The sequence below is a fragment of the Hypanus sabinus genome, chromosome 2, assembly GCF_030144855.1.
Source record: "Hypanus sabinus isolate sHypSab1 chromosome 2, sHypSab1.hap1, whole genome shotgun sequence".
Classification (NCBI taxonomy): Eukaryota; Metazoa; Chordata; class Chondrichthyes; order Myliobatiformes; family Dasyatidae; genus Hypanus; species Hypanus sabinus.
Genome location: NC_082707.1, coordinates 176,153,475 through 176,171,095, shown reverse-complemented (window position 1 = coordinate 176,171,095; position 17,621 = coordinate 176,153,475). Strand labels below are relative to the sequence as shown.

Here is a 17,621-nt window from a genome sequence, read left to right as displayed (position 1 = left end):
TGAGGTAGTGTTCACGGGATCAATGTCCATTTAAGAATTGGATGGCAGAGGGGAAGAAGCTGTTCCAGAATCGCTGAGTGTGTGCCTTCAGTCTTCTGTACCTCCTACCTGATGGTAACAGTGAGAAAAGGACATGCCCTGGGTGCTGGAGGTCCTTAATAATGGACACTGCCTTTCTGAGACATTGCTCCTTGAAGACGTCCTGGGTACTTTGTAGCCTAATATCCAAACAAGATGGAGCCGACTAAATTTACAACTCTCCACAGCTTTTTTCGGTCCTGTGCAGTAGCATTCCCCCCCCCCCCCCCCACCCCCACCATACCAGACAGTGATGCAGCCTGTCAGAATGCTCTGCACGGTACCTCTATAGAAGTTTGAGTGTTTTTTTTTGACATACCAAATCTCTTCAAACTCCTAATGAAGTATAGCCGCTGCCTTGCTTTCTTTATAACTACATCGATATGTTGGGACCAGGTTAGGTCCTCAGAGATCTTAACTCCCAGGAACTTGAAACTCTCTCCACTTCTGATCCCTCTATGAGGATTGGTATGCATCCCTTCGATTTACCCTTCCTGAAGACCACAATCAGCTCTTTCCTCTTACTGGTGCTGAGTGCCAGGTTGTTGCTGTGACACCACTCCACTAGTTGGCATATCTCACTCCAGTACACCCTCTTGTCTCCATCTCAGATTCTACCAACAATGGTTGTATCATCAGCAAATTTATAGATAGTATTTTAGCTATGCCTAGCCATACAGTCATGGGTATTGAGAGAGTAGAGCAGTGGGCTAAGCACACACACCTGAGATGCGCCAATGTTGATCATCAGCGAGGAGGAGATGTTATCACCAATATGCACAGATTGTGGTCTTCTGGTTAGGAAGTCAAGGATCCTGTACCGTATAGCCTACATTATAATAAGGGACTACTGTATGTTTTAGTAACACGTCGTTGCATGCGCTATTAGGCGCATATTGATCTGTATGTGTGTCAAGTTCGGACTCTACTAGTAAAGAACCATGAAACTTAGTTCCCCTCTTCAGCGTTTTTATTAATAACAGTTGTGTGAACAGGCCACATACACAACAGATCCAATTGCAGAGGAAGGTACAGAGGCCCAGGTTCTGCAACTTCTCAGTCAGGATTGTGGGAATGATAGTGTTAAACGCTGAGCTATAGTCGATGAACAGCATCCTGACACAGGTGTTTGTGTTATCCAGGGGTCTAAAACCGCGTGAAGAGCCATTGAGATTGCATCTGCCGTTGACCTGTTGTGGCAATAAGCAAACTGCAGGGGGTCCAGGTCCTTGCTGAGGCAGGAGTTCAGCCTAATCGTGAACAAGCTCTCAAAGCATTTCATCACTGTCCATGTGAGTGCTACTGGGCGATAGTCATTAAGGCAGCTCATGTTATTCTTAGGCACTGGTATAATTTATTTATCTACTGAAAATATTATTTGTTAGACACATTGGCATTTTAAGAGAATATTTTGAAAAAATAACCAAACAGCATCATCAGCAGGTAAAAGAGAAGCTTACACAGGTTAATAAAGTTATGTTTATTGACTCTTAACACATTTCATGACATATGCGGTGATATTAAACCTGTCTGATTGGGATTTTAAATCATGATATTGGAGTTTCGTTATTATTGTCACATATTGAGGCAGTAAAAAGCTTGAATGATTTTTGTCAAATCTACATTGAAACATACATTATTTGCGTCTAGGACCAACACAATCCAAGGAGTTTGCTGGGCAGCCAGTAAATGTCACCAGACTATCTGGGCGAACATAGCATTCCCTCATGTATGTCCGTAATTATAAAATCACGGAGTAATACAATACATAAACGGGTATTTTGGCCTAACCTGTTTGTGCTAATAAAGTTGCTCACCTAAGTTAGTTCCATTTGTTTGTATTTGACTTATATCCCTCTAAACCTTTCCTATGCAAAACTTATTCAAATGTTCTTTTAAAAACATTCTTTTAAATGTTTTATTTTTATGCCAGTTCTCAGTATGGCTGCTCCTTCCAAATATGAGATACTTCTGAGTCCCTTTGAAATTTTTCCCTCTCACCTTAAACCCACATCTCTAGTTTTTGGTTCTTTTTCCCTGTGAAAAGAATTGTGTGCGTTCACCCTATCTGTAGATCTTGTTATCTATAACGTCACCCTTCAGTCCCCTATGTTCCAACAAAGTTCCAGCTTGACCAGCTTCTCCCTGTGGGACACAAATCTTCATCTCCTTTATAGAAAATAAACTTTCTCCATCATCATCAGAAACCTGTTACGATTTTGTATAAATAATTTACTTGTAGCACAAATTGTCAAAAGGACCAGCACTCAACCTCACATTAAATTTTGCTAAAAAATGCCACTAATGGGTATCTAGTGGAAGGAGTAGTCCGTTTACCACTTGTATCAATCAAGATGAAAGTTATATTTTCCATGAACAAGCATTATATTTCAAATCAAAATTCAGAAAGAAAAGTGTTTTTAGCTATTCAAGGCATTTTAGAATATTTGGCAGCCAATTAAACACTTTGGAAACAGTAAAGAACCTTTGAACCCATATTTCTGTTTGTGTTTGAGATATCATTTCTACCATTGTCTGCAAGGAGCTTGTATGTTCCTCCCCTTTGAGTTTCCTCCAGGTGATTTGATTTCCTCCCACAGTCCAAAGATGTACCGGTTGGTAGGTTAATTGGTCGTCGTAAATTGTCCTAGGATTAAAATCCAGGATTTCTTGAGTGGCATGACTCAAAGGACCGGAAGGGTCTTTTCTGTGCTGTATGTCAATCAATCAATCAATCAATCAATAAATATCAAGGATAATTATCAACAAAAATAACTAACAAGCATAATTATTTTAACAGACTGTAATGATTATGAACACATTCTTTACTGGAAATATAAGTTCAGTTGCATTGGTTTTTTGGAATAATTTGTTCTTTTGATTGCAATGCATTATACAAGTCAAACAGGAAATGTATATTTTACATAAGGTGGGGTGAATGAATAGATTTCAAAGGCAGGGCGGCAGCAAACAGAAACTGAAGTGCTTCTCACATCCTGGGATGTCTACACTCTGCAAGATGGTGATAGATGGTTTAACTGATGTCAAATAATCTCAAGGTCCAACAACGTTACACTTGACACTTCGCACCATCACCTCTTGGGTCCCCTGAGCCATCATCCTTCTCCCACCCCACCCTCCCTGAATACCCCGACCCTCCTCTCTCCTCTGGCACAACCAAACCTTTCCCCCCTCTGATCACCATGACTTCACCATTCCCTCCAATTCTCCTCTCTGAGGTACCGTCCTCAGCAAGGGCCTTTCCTTTGTCCCCCTTTGCACACAGCTCAGTGATCTCAGTGCCTGCCATGACACCAAACGCTCCTTTCATCAACTCCATCTCCGAGCCCACTTCTTCTGCAAGGATTCCACACCCCGTGATGATCACCCCTTCTCCCATCTCCAGCCCTCCTCCTCTTCTTGGACACCCCGCTCTGGTTCCCTGCCTGCTCTGGATCTTTTCATCTTGAATTGCTGATGAGACGTCAACTGGCTCAGCATCAGCACTCCTCTCTCCTCCTCTGAACTCTCCACTCTCTCTGCACCAATCCCAACCTTACCATCAAACCCGCTGACCAAGGAGGTGTTGCTGTAGTGTGGCACACTGACCTTTACCTCGCTGAGACCAAGTGGCAACTCTCAGACACCTCCTTATACCTACCCCTAGAAAGAGGACCCCATCCTGGACCATCAGAAAACTGTCTGTGACACCATCACTGACCTCATCATCTCTGGAGAATTCCCATTCACTGACAACAAACTCATAGTTCCCTTACCCCACACTGCTCGCTTCTACCTCATACCCAGGATCCGCAAACTAGACTGTCCGGGTCGGCTTATTGTCTCTGTCTGCTCCTGCCCCACCGACCCCGTGTCCTCAGTACCTCAATTCCACTCTATTCCCTGTGGTTCAGTCCCTTCCCACCTACATCTGCAACTTCTCATGCCCTCGATCTGCCGAGTAACTGTCAATTGTCTTGTCCTGATTGCCTCATCCCATGATGTTCAGTCCCTATACACTTCTATCCCCCATCAAGAAGGCCTCAAAGCTCTTTGCTTCTTTCTTGACAAAAGAACCAATCAATTACCCTCTACCACCACCCTCCTCTGTTGGGCAGAACTGGTCCTCACACTCAACAGGTTTTCCTTAGGCTCTTCTCACTTTCTCCAGACTCAAGGGGTAGCCACAGACAACCGCATGGGCCCCAGTTTTGCCTGCCTCTTCGTTGACTATGTGGAATAGTCTGTTCCTAACCCTTCCTGGTAATACTTCCCGACTCTTCCTCTGCTACATTGATGACTGCATTGGTGCTGCTTCAGGCACTCGTGCTGAGCTCATCAATTTCATCAACTGTGCCTCGAGCTTCCCAGCCCTTAAATTCACTTGGGCCATCTCTGACACCTCCCTCCCCATTCTTGATCTCTCTGCCTCCATTTTTGGAGGCAAACTGCGAACTGACATCTTTTATAAACCCACTGTCCCCTGTTCTCAGTTCCTTTGCCTCCATCATATCTGTTCCCAGGATCCAGCTTTACTTTCCAGGACCTCCAAGATGTCCCCCTTCTTCAAGGAACGGGGTTTCCCTCCTTCTACTATTGACCCGCGTCTACTCTATTCCTGAACATCCATGCTCATCCCATTGTCTGCCACCTTACCAGTGACAGAATTCCTCTTGTCCTTACCTATCACCCCGTGAGCCTCTACATCCAACATATCATCCTCCTCTAGTCCGCCATCCCAAAGGCATCCTACCACTAAAGAGATGTTTACTCCCTCGCCACTCCGTGTTCCATAGGGATTGCATTCGTCCCTCCCAGTACTTATCCCTACAAGTGGCCCAAGTCCTACATTCACCTCCTCCCTCACCTCTATTCAGGGCCCCAAACAGTCCTTCCAGATGAGGCAACACTTCACCTATAAGTCTGCTGGGGTCGTCTATTGTGTCCGATGGTCCCGATGCGGTCACCTCTACATTGGTGAGACCTGTCGTAAATTGGGGGATCTTGTTGAGCACCTCTGCTCCATCCGCCAAAAGTGGAACTTCCTGGTGGCCAAACATTTTAATTCCAAATCCCATTCCCATTCCGTCATGTCGGTCCATGGCCTCCTCTGGTGCCAAGGTGCGGCCACCCTCGAGGTGGAGGAGCAGCACCTTATGTTCTGTCTAGGTAGCCTCCAACCTTTTCCTATCCAGTAAAAATTCCTCTCCCCCCCCCCCCCCCCCGTTCTTCCTCTATTCCCCACTCGAACCTTTCACCTCTTCTCAATGCTCCTGAATCCCCACCTCCTTCTCATTCTCCTATGGTTCTCTTTCCTCTCCTTTGAGATTCACCTTTCTCCAGTCCTTTACCTTTCCCTCCCACCTGGCTTGTCCTTCCAGCTAGCCTCCTTCCCCTCCTTGCAGCTTTTTATTCTGTCACCTTGCCCCTTCCTTCTCTGTCCTGAAGAAGGATCTCAGCCCAAAACTTTGAGTGTTTATTCATTCCCATAGCTGTTATCTGACCTTGCTGAGTTTTTCCAGCATTTTGTGAGGGTTGCTTAACATTACACTCATGGTTTTTATCTTGCAGAGTTTCAGCCTGGAATTGATGAGCTGGACTCTGAGACTCAAACACCACATTGCATCAGGAAGGGAGCAGCTATTCTTTCCATTTAGTTCCTCGAAGCCAAGGTTCTTTACAGATCTGGATTCAGCCCATGTAACAACACAGATGAAGGGATGACACAGAAAGAAAGGACTGTGTATGAATTTCCTAACCATTACAGAAAGGTCATTGCAGAATAACCAAGTTTGGGAAGACAGTGTTGAGAAGAATTAAATGGAAAAGTTGGCTGGCAGCCTGAATAATGAAGTAGAGAGAAAGAAACCAGAAAAAAACTCTAATAGAATCAGTTTGGTTGGTGCTAAGAAATAGTAAAAGGCAAAGGAGGATGAATTTGTGTTGCGCAATGAGGAATTCTGATTGAAATGTGTTCATTTGAAATATTAATTAATTTTTGCTCCCTCCGCTTCCCTTTCTCTTGCTCTCTCCTACCCCTCCCCTAACCTCACAGATACCGAATATCAGCATTTTCTGTTTTAAAACATCTACAATCTTTTTTTTTCAAGGGAGGACATAATATTATACAATTTTATGTAAAGATTGAAAGTGATATAATTTAATTTGAAGTCAGGGTCTTACACATGAACAAACCTGTCTTATGCAATGTTTGTTGTTTTAAAAAGAAAGGCAAATCCAGCTAATGACAGTTGTCAGGGTTTTGCTCCATTTCCATTATTGGAAACATTTTTACTTGAAACTTATTGAATCAGTTATTCTCTTGTAGAAGCCCTACAGTGACTTCAGGCTAGCACGAGGCACCACTGTCACTTCCTTCAAAAATGGTGTCACAGTAGACAGGGTAGTGAAGTAAGCATTTACCATGCATGCTTAAGATTAGGAGTTGGGATGTCATGTTGCAGTTGTATAAGATTTTGGTGAGGTGCACCAGAAGTGCTATGTATCATTTAAACCACTCCTTTATAGGAAAGGTACAATTAAGTGGGATAGAGTGCAGTTAAGATAATGTTGCAAGGACTAAACAGTCTAAATTATAGGGAGGTGTTTGGGAGGCTCAGGTTCTATTCCTTAGTGGAGAGGAGACAGAGGGTGATCTTAAAGAGGTGTATAAAATTAAAGCAGGATGGGCATAATCAGTGAATGCACACAATCTTTTCCAGGAAAGGGAATGAGAAAGTAAAGGTCATTGGTTACAGATAAGAAGGGAAAGATTTATAAGGGACCTGACAGGTTGGTGCATATTTGGAACAAGCTGCTAGAGGAAGTGATTGGAGTGGGAAAATCGGACAAGTATATGGATTGGAAAGATTTGGAGGGATATGAGCCAAATGTGAGCAATTGGGACTAGGTTAGATGGCAACTTTGGAAAGCACGGACTGACATATGACGTGAGATTCGTTGTTTTAGACCATGACCATAAAATATAAGAGCAGAATTGGGCCCCATTTCATCATTTTTCCTCTCAGCCCCAATCTCCTGCATTCTCCCCGTTTTCCTTCATGCCCTGACCAATCAAGAATCTTTCAATCTCTGCCTTAAATATACATAAAGGCTTGGCCTCCACAGCTGCCTGGGGCAATGAACTTCACAGATTTGCCACTCGCTGGCTAAAGAAATTCCTCTTAATCTCTGTTCTAAAAGGATGCCCCTCTATTCTGAGGCTGTGTCCTCTGGTCTTAGATTCTCCCACCATAGGAAACATCCTCTCCACATCCACTCTATCAACCCTTTCACTATTTGATAGGTTTCAATGAGATCACCCCTCATTCTTCTGAATTCTAGTGAATACAGGCCCACAGCCATCAGACACTCTTCATATGACAAGTCATTCAATCCTGGAATTATTTTTGTGAACCTCCTTTGAACCCTCTCCAGTTTCAGCACATTCTTTCTAAGATAAGGGGCTCAAAACTGCTCACAATATCCAAGTGAGGCCTCACCAGTGCTTTACAAAGTCTCAACATTACATCCTCGCTTTTACATTCTAGTCCTCTTCAAATGAATGCTGACATCACATTTGCCTTCCTCACCACCAATTCAACCTGCAAATTAATCTTTAAGGAATCCTACGCAAGGACTCCCCAACAACACACACAAAATGCTGACGAAGGGTCTCGGCCTGAAACATCGACAGTGCTTCTCCTTATAGATGCTGCCTAGCCTGCTGTGTTCCACCAGCATTTTGTGTGTGTTGTTTGAATTTCCAGCATCTGCAGATTTCCTCATGTTTGAACAAGGACTCCCCAGTTCCTTTTTGCACCTCAGATTTTTGTATTTTTCTCTCCATTTAGAATATAGTCAACCTTTCATTTCTTCTATCAAATTGCATGACCATACACCTCCTGACAATATATTCCATCTGCCACTTCTTTGCCCATTCTCCTAATCTAAGTCCTTCCGTAGCCTCTCCACATCTCGAAAACTACCTGCCCTCCACCTATCTTCATATTGTCTAAAAACTTAGCAACAAAGCCATCAATTCTATCATGCAAATCCCCGATGTATGTCGTAAAAAGAATTAGTCCCAAGACAGATCCCTGCAGAACACCACAAGTCACCAACAGCCAATCAGAAAAGGCGCCCTTTATTTCCACTCTTTGCCAGTCAGCCACTGCTTTATCCGTACTAGAATCTTTCCTGAAATACCATGGGCTTGTAGCTTGTTAAGCAGCCTCCTGTGTGGCATCTTGTAAAAAGTCTTCTGAAAATCCAAGTACACAACATCAATCAATTCTCCTTTGCCTATCCTGCTTGTTATTTCTTCAACGAATTCCAACAGAGTTGTCAAGTAAGATTTTCCCTTGGGAAACCATGCTGACCTTGACCTGTTTTATCATGTGCCTCCAAGTATTCCAAAACCACATCCTTAAAAATCGACTCCAACATCTTCCCAATCACTGAGGTCAGACTAAATGGCCTATAATTTCCTTTCTTTTGCTTTTCTCCTTTCTTGAAGAGTGGAGTGACATTTGCAATTTTCCAGTTTTCTGGAACTATTCCAGTATCTTGTGATTCTTGAAAGATCTTTACTAATGCATCTACAATCTTTTCAACCACCTCTTTCAGAACCCTGCAGTGTAAACCATCTGGTCCAGGTGACTTATCTACCTTCAGACCTTTCAGTTTCCCAAGAAACTTCTCTCTACTAAAGGTAACTTCACACACTTAATGACCCTTGACTCCTGCTCGCATCTGCCATAGTGAAGACTGATGCAAAATACTTATTTAGTTCGTCCGGCATATCCTTGTCCCCTATTGCTATCTCTCCAGTGTCATTTTCCAGTGATATAATATCTCCTCTCTCCTCTCTTTTAGCCTTTCTGTATCTGGAGAAACTCTTTTATATTTTTGGCTATCTTGCTTTCGTATTCCATCTTTACCTCTTTAACGACCATTTTAGCTGCCTTCTGTTGGTATTTAAAAGCTTCCCAATCCTCTAACTTCCCACATTTTTGATTTATTATATGCTCTCTCTTTGGCTTTTATTTTGGCTTTGACTTCTCTTGTTAAACGTGACTGTGTCATCTTACCTTTAGAATAATTCTTCCTCTTTGGGATGTATATATCCTGTATTCTCTAAGGTGCTTCCAGAAGCTCCAGCCAATGCTGCTCTGCCTCATTCCTGTCAGCATTCTTTTCCAATTAATTCCGGCCAATTGCTCTCTTATAACTCTATAATTCCCTTTACTCCACTGTAATACTGAAACATCTGACTTTATCTTCTTCTCAAATTTCAGGGTGAATTTGATCATGTTATGATCACTTTCCCCTAAGGGTTTTTTTTTACCTTAAGCTCTCTAATGAATTCCAGTTCATTGTTCAAGACCCAATCCAGATACCCTGGCGAGCTCAACCATGAGCTGATTTAAAAAGCCACCTTGTAGGCATTCTAGAAATCCCACCTCTTGGAACCCGGCACCATCCTGATTTTCCCAATCTAACTGCATATCGAAATCCCCTGTGACTATTGTAACGTTGCCCTTTTGGCATGGATTTTCTATCTCCTGTTGTAATTTGTAGACGACATCCTTTCAGGTCTGTATACATCTCCCATCCAAGACTTTTTTGCCCTTGCAGTTCCTTCACTCTATCTAGACTGATTCTATACCTTCCAACCCTATGTCACCTCTTTCTAACGATTTGGTCCCGCAGTCACGTGCGGACTAAGGGGTTGAGGATGCAACCTTGTGGAGCACCAGTGTGTAGAATTTGGAAATGGCTCAACAGGAGATAGAGTAAGTAGTACCTTCCAATAAGTGTGGATGTAAGTTGAACATGGCACTTCTTTATGAATTCCAATCACAATTATTCCAGTGTTTTCTTTTGGATTTGGTTGGTGAATAAGTTGCTGAATGTTCATTCGAGAGCCTGAAGGCTGTGAGCTACAAATGCATTTTGAGTTTGCCAATCCAGAGAAGACATGTCAGGCTTCCCAATCTTCCAAGTTCTGCACATTGGGAGGTAGTACAAGTCCAGGTCAGTGGCAAACTGACCTGAAAATTTTAGATACGTAGTATGATGGTAACAACTTAATAAGGATATAATTTTTGACGTTAAACGAACTCTAGCACAGGCCACAATCTGAACAGCGAATGTGCACAAAAATAAGACGTCAAAAGAAAGTACTTTAAAAATTAATTATTTTCACTGAACTTTTTCATTAGGTGTCCCATGCTAACATTATAAACATTCCCAAACAGGAGCCCTTGCCCCATGGGGTGGCATGGTAGTGTAGCAGTTAGTGTAACACTATTACAGTGCCAGTAACATGGGTTCAATTCCTGGCTCTGTCTGCAGGGGGTTTGTACGTTGTCTCTGTGATTGAGTGGGTTTCCTGTTGGTGCTCTGGTTTCCTCTCACAATCTAAAGACACATGGGTTAGTAGATCAATAGGTCACATGGGTGTAATTGGGAGGCAAAGTCTCATTGGTGTGCTGTATCTCCAAATAAAAATAAAATAAATCACAAGGAAACCCAGTGTCAGTATGCTATCATTTTATATTATCTATTTTATTTAGAGATACAGCACAGAACAATGGTCGTCCAATGATCACAGCCCAGCAACCCACATATTTAACCCTAGCCTAATCACAGGACAATTTACAATAACTAATTAACCTGCTAATTGGTATGTCTTTGAACTGTGGAAGGAAACCAGAGCACTTGGAGACACCCACACACTCACAGGGAGAACGCACAAACTTCTTACAGCCAGTGCCAAACTTGAACTCCCGAATGCACCGACCTACAATAGCGTTTCTCTAACGTTGCACTACTGTTTTAATCTAGAAGGTGCTGACGCCAACTCCTATAAAGGTGTGTTGTACAATCCAGTAAGTTAAGCTACTTCAAATATAAGTTAATTGTCATTGACTAATCAGAATCAAGTTTATTCTCATGGCCTTATATGATGTGAAATTTGTTTTTTTGCAGCAGCAGTACAAGATTCAAGATTCACAATTCATTTATTATGAAAGAATGTATAAATTGTACAACTTTGAGATTTGCTTGCACACAGCTAAACACAAGGCAAGAAACCCAAAAAAAAACATTTAGAGAAGAAAAATAAAAATAAAAATGAAAGACCAACCCTCGATGCGCAAGAGAAAAAAAAAACAAAGCATGCAAACAATTGAAGCGAACAACAGCATTTTGAACCAAAATTCAGGCCTCAGATCCGAACCTCGGAGAATGCTCAAAGCTTCGCTTATCAGTTCATCAGGCATGGAGCACAGCATCCGGGGCAGTCTTCAGAGTCCTAACAGCGTGGAGATAACCATCACCGAGAACAAGTGAAATCTGATTTTGCCTCCGATCCCAGCACCCTGTCTTTTCACAAACAGGAATAAATCTACAGATACTGAAAATGCAAGCAACGCACACAAAATGCTGGAGTAACTCAGCCGGCCAGGCAGCATCTATAGAAAAAAAGGACAGTCAACGTTTCAGGCCAAAACTCTTCAGTGTCCATCAGGTCCATGTTAAATCCAGCAGAGGTATTTCATCAGTCCCTTTTTTCTATTTGTTTTCCTGTGGCCTTTTTCTTGGTATTTTTTTCCCTCCAACATATCCATCAATTCCCTGTTGGATAAACAAGAGGCCCCGGACACCAGAATCTGAAGTAACAATCTGCTGAAGTAATTCTGCAGGCTGAGCAGCCCCTGTCATTCTTTTAGATGTCAGACAGTAGATAACAAACTTTCTCAGTCTTTTCTAATATGAAATCATAGCAATCAATCTTGATGCACTGGCAGTATAGCTACATATCATTCCTCAAGTTCAGAGACTAAAATTGCACCCGGTATTCAAATGTACACACATAAGCTCTGTACAATGTTAGCAACGCCTCTTTATTTTACTACAGTCCAGTGGATCTGACGTTGTGAAGTGCTTCAGGAAGCTGGTCAGGGTATGCATCAACTCCAGCTTCCCAGACAGCCTCAACCCACTGAAATTTGCCTACCACTGAAATGGGTCCAGGACAAACAGCACCTCCCTCACCATACACTCCTTTCTGGAGCATCTAAACAGTAAAGACACCTACGCCAGACAATTGTTTATTGATTACAACTCCTCATTCAATGCTTTTTACTCCAGAGAAACATATCACTAAACTCCGGACCTTGGAAGTCAATGCCTCTCTCTGCAAATGGATCATTGTTTTTCTGACCAACAGAACACAGTCAGCAAGCATAGGCAGCAATACCTCTGCCAGAATTATTCGAAACATTGGAACTCCACAATGTTGCGTAGCACACTAATCTACTCCCTGTACACTTATGACTGAGCAGCCAGATTCCGCGTGAAAATCTTGGAGCAAGTTGATTCAATGTCCAGAATAATGGAAAGTAACCTAAGCTCCCTTTCTCATTCACTGTCCAGCAATGTTTGCTGAGTGGGTAAGTGTGAACATTAGATGAAAATAGGTTTGTATTTGTTCCAATGGCTGTACAGTCTGCCAACATCCACTGTGAAAAATAACTGCGTAAAAGCATAGCGAATGAAGTATCAGAAAGAAATTAGTATCTGTGAAATTGTGCCTAACAAAGAGTTAAGTCCTGAAAGGAAACATGGTTGAAATGAGTGGAGAAACATGGGCATTTTGAGGAATACCGTATAGGGGTAGCTCTTGAATGTGAAAATAATTCAAATCATACACTTCCATTTCTAACTTAGTAAGTACTGCCATATTAACAAGCTTTATGCTCAGGACTCTTATGATAAAACCTCATTCCAAGCTGATGCAGAGTCAAAATTTACTGCTCTTAGTTCAGATAGTGTACTAAGTTCATTACAAAGCCTTAAGTAAATTTCATACTTCAATTTTCAGAGTTCAAAGTTTAAAGTGAAATTTATTTTCAGAGTGCATACAGGTCACCACATACAACCCTGAGATTCTTTTACTGCGGGCGTACTCAGCAAATTTATAAAATGGTAACTGTAAACAGGACCTGCAAAGTATAAACATCAGGAACTGTAAACTGTCAACAAACTGTGCAAATGCTGACAATAAATAAATAATAATAAATAATGAGGATGAAATAACAAGATAAAGAGAGTCCTTAAATGAGAGTAGCTATCCCCTTTTGTTCAAGAGCCTGATGGTTAAGGGGTAGTAACTGTTCTTGAACCCAGAGATGTGAGTCCTGAGGCACTTGTACCTCTACCTGATGGTAGCAGCGAGAAAAGAGCATGGCCTGCGTGGTGAGGATCTTTGGTGATTGATGCTGCTTTTCTACAGCAATGTTTCATGCAGATGCGCTCAGTGGTTGGGAGGGTTTTAGTAATGATGTCCTGGGCCGAATCTATTACCTTTTGTTGGATTTTCTGCTCAAAGAAAATACCATACCAGGCCGTAATGCAGCCAGGCCGTATACCAGGCCGTAATGCAGCCAGTCAGCACACTTTCCATCACACTTCTATAGAAGTTTACCAAGGTTTTTGATGACATGTTAAATCTCCCCAGATTCCTGAGGAAGTAGAGGCACTGTCATGCTTTCTTCACAACTATATGGTGAGTTCAGGACAGATCCTCTCAGATAGTGACACCCAGGAATTTAAGGTTACTTATTCTCTCCACCTCTGATCCTCAGATGATTGCTGACTCATCAACTGGTTTCCCTCTCCTGAAGTCTACTATCAGTTCCTTAGTCTTATCGACATTAAGTGAGAGCTTATTGTTATTACACTACCCAGCCAAATTTTTAATCTTCCTCCTATATGCTGATTCATCACCACCTTTGATACAGCCCAGAACAGTGGTGTCATCTGCAAACTTTTATATGGTGTTGGAGCTGTACTTAGCCATACAATCATAGGTGTAAAGTGAGCAGAGCACGGAGTAAAGTACATGTCCCTGGCGTGCTTCTGTGCTGATAGAGATTGTGGAGGAAACACGAGGAAACCTGCAGATGCTGGAAATTCAAACAACAACACACACAAAATGCTGGTGGAACACAGCAGGCCAGGCAGCATCTATAGGGAGAAGCGCTGTCGACGTTTCGGGCCGAGACCCTTAGTCAGGACTAACCGAAAGGAAAGATAGTAAGAGATTTGAAAGTTGTGGGGGGAGGGGGAAATGTGAAATGATAGGAGAAGACCGGAGGGGGTGGGAGCTGGAAAGGTGATTGGCGAAAGTGATACAGAGCTGGAGAAGGGGAAGGATCATGGGACGGGAGGCCGCAGGAGAAAGAAAGGGTGGGGGGAGCACCAGAGGGAGATGGAGAACAGGCAAACAACTAACTATGTCAGGGATGGGGTAAGAAGGGGAGGGGCATTAACAGAAGTTAGAGAAGTCAATGTTCATGCCATCAGGTTGGAGGCTACCCAGCCGGTATATAAGGTGTTGTTCCTCCAACCTGAGTTTGGATTCATTTTGACAATAGAGGAGGCCACGGATAGACATATCGGAATGGGAATGGGACGTGGAATTAAAATGTGTGGGCACTGGGAGATCCTGCTTTTTCTGGCGGACCCAGCGTAGGTGTTCAGCGAAACGGTCTCCCGGTCTGCGTCCGGTCTCACCAATACATAAAAGGCCACACCGGGAGCACCGGATGCAGTATACCACACCAGACAAAACCCACTATCCCACTACCAAACACATTTTTCCCTCCCCCCTCTTTCTGCTTTTCACAGGGATCGCTCCCTACACGACTCCATTGTCCACTCGTTTCCCCCCCCCCCCCATCCCTTCCCACCGATCTCCCTCCTGGCACTTATCCTTGTAAACGGAACAAGTGCTACACCTGCCCTTACACTTCCTCCCTCACCAACATTCAGGGCCCCAGACAGTCCTTCCAGGTGAGGCGACACTTCACCTGTGAGTCGGCTGGTGTGGTATACTGCGTCCGGTTCTCTCACTGTGGCCTTTTATATATTGGTGAGACCCAACGCAGACTGGGAGACCTTTTCGCTGAACACCTACGCTCGGTCCGCCAGAAAAAGCAGGATCTCCTAGTGGCCACACATTTTAATTCCACGTCCCATTCCCATTCCGATATGCCTATCCATGGCCTCCTCTATTGTCAAAATGAATCCAAACTCAGGTTGAAGAGGAATAAACTTAGCTTCATCCCAGTCCCTCCGGTCTTCTCCTATCATTTTGCATTTCCCCCTCCCCCCACTACTTTCAAATCTCTTACTATCTTTCCTTTCGGTTAGTCCTGATGAAGGGTCTCGGCCCGAAATGTCGACAGCGCTTCTCCTTATAGATGCTGCCTGGCCTGCTGTGTTCTACCAGCATTTTGTGTGTGTTGAGATTGTGGAGGAGATGTTTTTGCCAATCTGAACTGACTGGGGGTCTGCCTATGAGGAAATCCAGGATCCAAGTGCACAAGAGGGTATTGAGGCCCAGGTCTTGGAGTTTCCTGATTAGTTTTGAAGGATGATGGTATTGAATGCCGAGCTGTAATTGATAAAGAGTATCCTGAGGTATCCATCTTTGCTGTTCAGATGTTCCAAGATTGTGTGAAGACACAAGATAGCATCTGCTGTAGACCGTTTGCTTTTGTAGGTGAATTGGAGCAAATCCAAGTCCCCACTCAGATAGGACCTAATATGCTTCAATACCAGCCTCTCAAAACACTTCATCACTGTGGATGTAGGTACCCCTGGGTGATAACCAACGTGCCATTGAGGCAAAATGTTCCGGTAAAAGCAACAAAATTTTATTCCTTTCAAGCAATTTGTTATGTTAAGTAACTTCAGACACTTGCAAAATAATTCCACATCATTTATTTAAAACAATATTTTTCCACTGCTCATTCTCCCCAGAGGATGGCAATTCATGCTAGGGATAATGTTTCACAAATATTTCCTCTATCTTGATATTTCAAGTGAGAAAAATGAGAATGGGTGTAAATGGGTGTCAATTTGTATGTCATTCTAAAGCTGATTGGAAAGATTTTGAATTTGTCTGGTATGGTTGATGCATATATATCCAATCATTCATATTATAACGGAATTAAATGCAAAGAGGCCATGAAACCCATCCCATACACCAAAGGTCTTTCCACTGTGGCACACATTTCTGCTTTCTCTCCACAGACTTCTCAGTTTTAAATCTAATTACCTCTGAAAGGTATATTGAATTTGTGTTCTGTACCAAAATGAGGTAGTGACCCAAACTCTAAGTAATGTCATTACAGTCCACAAACTTCTGCTATATTCTTTCTAAAATCTGTTGCTCCTGGGCACTTTTCATTCACCCTGCAGAATTAGTTTCTCCATCTTTACACTACTGAAGCTTTTCAATTTTGGACACCTCTTTTTCATCTACATTCTACCATAGACTTCTCTCATAAGTTTTGCTTGAAAATTTTGCTTGAATGTAAACAGTGCTATCAGAAGCCATGTGCCTATCTTTTATCTAGTAGGTCCCCTCATGTCACACACTCATTTGTATGCAATGCATCATATTGAACTGGCAACAGATCACCCCATAGTAGTAAGATATGGATTTCCAAACCTGTAGGTTTCTGAATCAACTGTTTGGAAGTAATGAAGAGCTGAGAGAGGTCTAAACATCTTGCCATGCAGAGAGCAGGTAGAATAAAGGAAACATTACCTCAAGTCTCTCTATATCACTTCATGTTATTGACAATGAATAGAAGAATCTGGAAAACTGCATTTAAGAATATGAGAAAATTGTGCATAAAAGCAGCTTTAGGCATGGTATATTGTGGTATTAATCACTTCTCATTACTTCACATTGGTTAATTGGCTCCAGCACTTCCATGTGCAATTTATCTCAAACATCTTGCACTTCACAGTGGCTGGGAGCCAATCAGGCAAGATGGTAGCCTGCCTAAAGTTCTGGATATCAATAGGTTATCCCCTCCTCAGGTTTTCACTTTCTGGGTCAACATGTCTTATTTTAGAGCATGAAGCCGTGTGCAAAGACCACTGAACTTTTAATGGATTTCTGCTGAGTTTCTCAACTTTTTCCAGGTTGTTGGAGCAGCCACCATATAAGTTTAATATGCTTAAAGAAGTCGAAATCCATGTTTCAAACAATAATAACATTTAGTCCATGGAGGGAGCTTGTCATGTTGCCCTGCTTCAGCAACTAAAGTCAAATTATTGCTGAAGACTTTGTCAATCTCATGACTGCCCAACAAGTTTGCATAATTATGTCATTTATCTGAATCAGCTATGACTCATGACTAGTTGGGAATTTATTTGCATTGGGATTGAACTTCTGAATTATCAGTAATATTATGAACTTTAAAAAAAAATACACAGCATTTACTAGAATTGAAATGCAAATTGGAAAGGTACCCAAGCAAAAATTACTTCCATCTTATATTAGCTAAAATTATTGCAACACAGAAGGAAAACATCAGTCAGGTCATCCCTACTAATAGAAAATGGACCACAGAAATCCTTCAGCACAGTATCATTTGGCCCATGATGTTGTGTTGATTTTTTAAATTAATCCAAGATCAATTTAACCTTGTCCTCTCACACAGCCCTCCATT

The 17,621-nt window shown here is 42.4% G+C and overlaps 1 long non-coding RNA gene across 1 annotated transcript; it reads left to right on the top strand.

Moving 5' to 3' along the window:
• The first annotated feature begins 1,225 nt into the window (after positions 1-1,225).
• On the top strand, positions 1,226-14,111 carry LOC132387635 (uncharacterized). The gene is made up of 3 exons (XR_009509959.1): positions 1,226-1,370; positions 10,930-10,973; positions 11,074-14,111. It is a non-coding gene; the product is annotated as an uncharacterized LOC132387635 (long non-coding RNA).
• Positions 14,112-17,621: the final 3,510 nt, after the last annotated feature.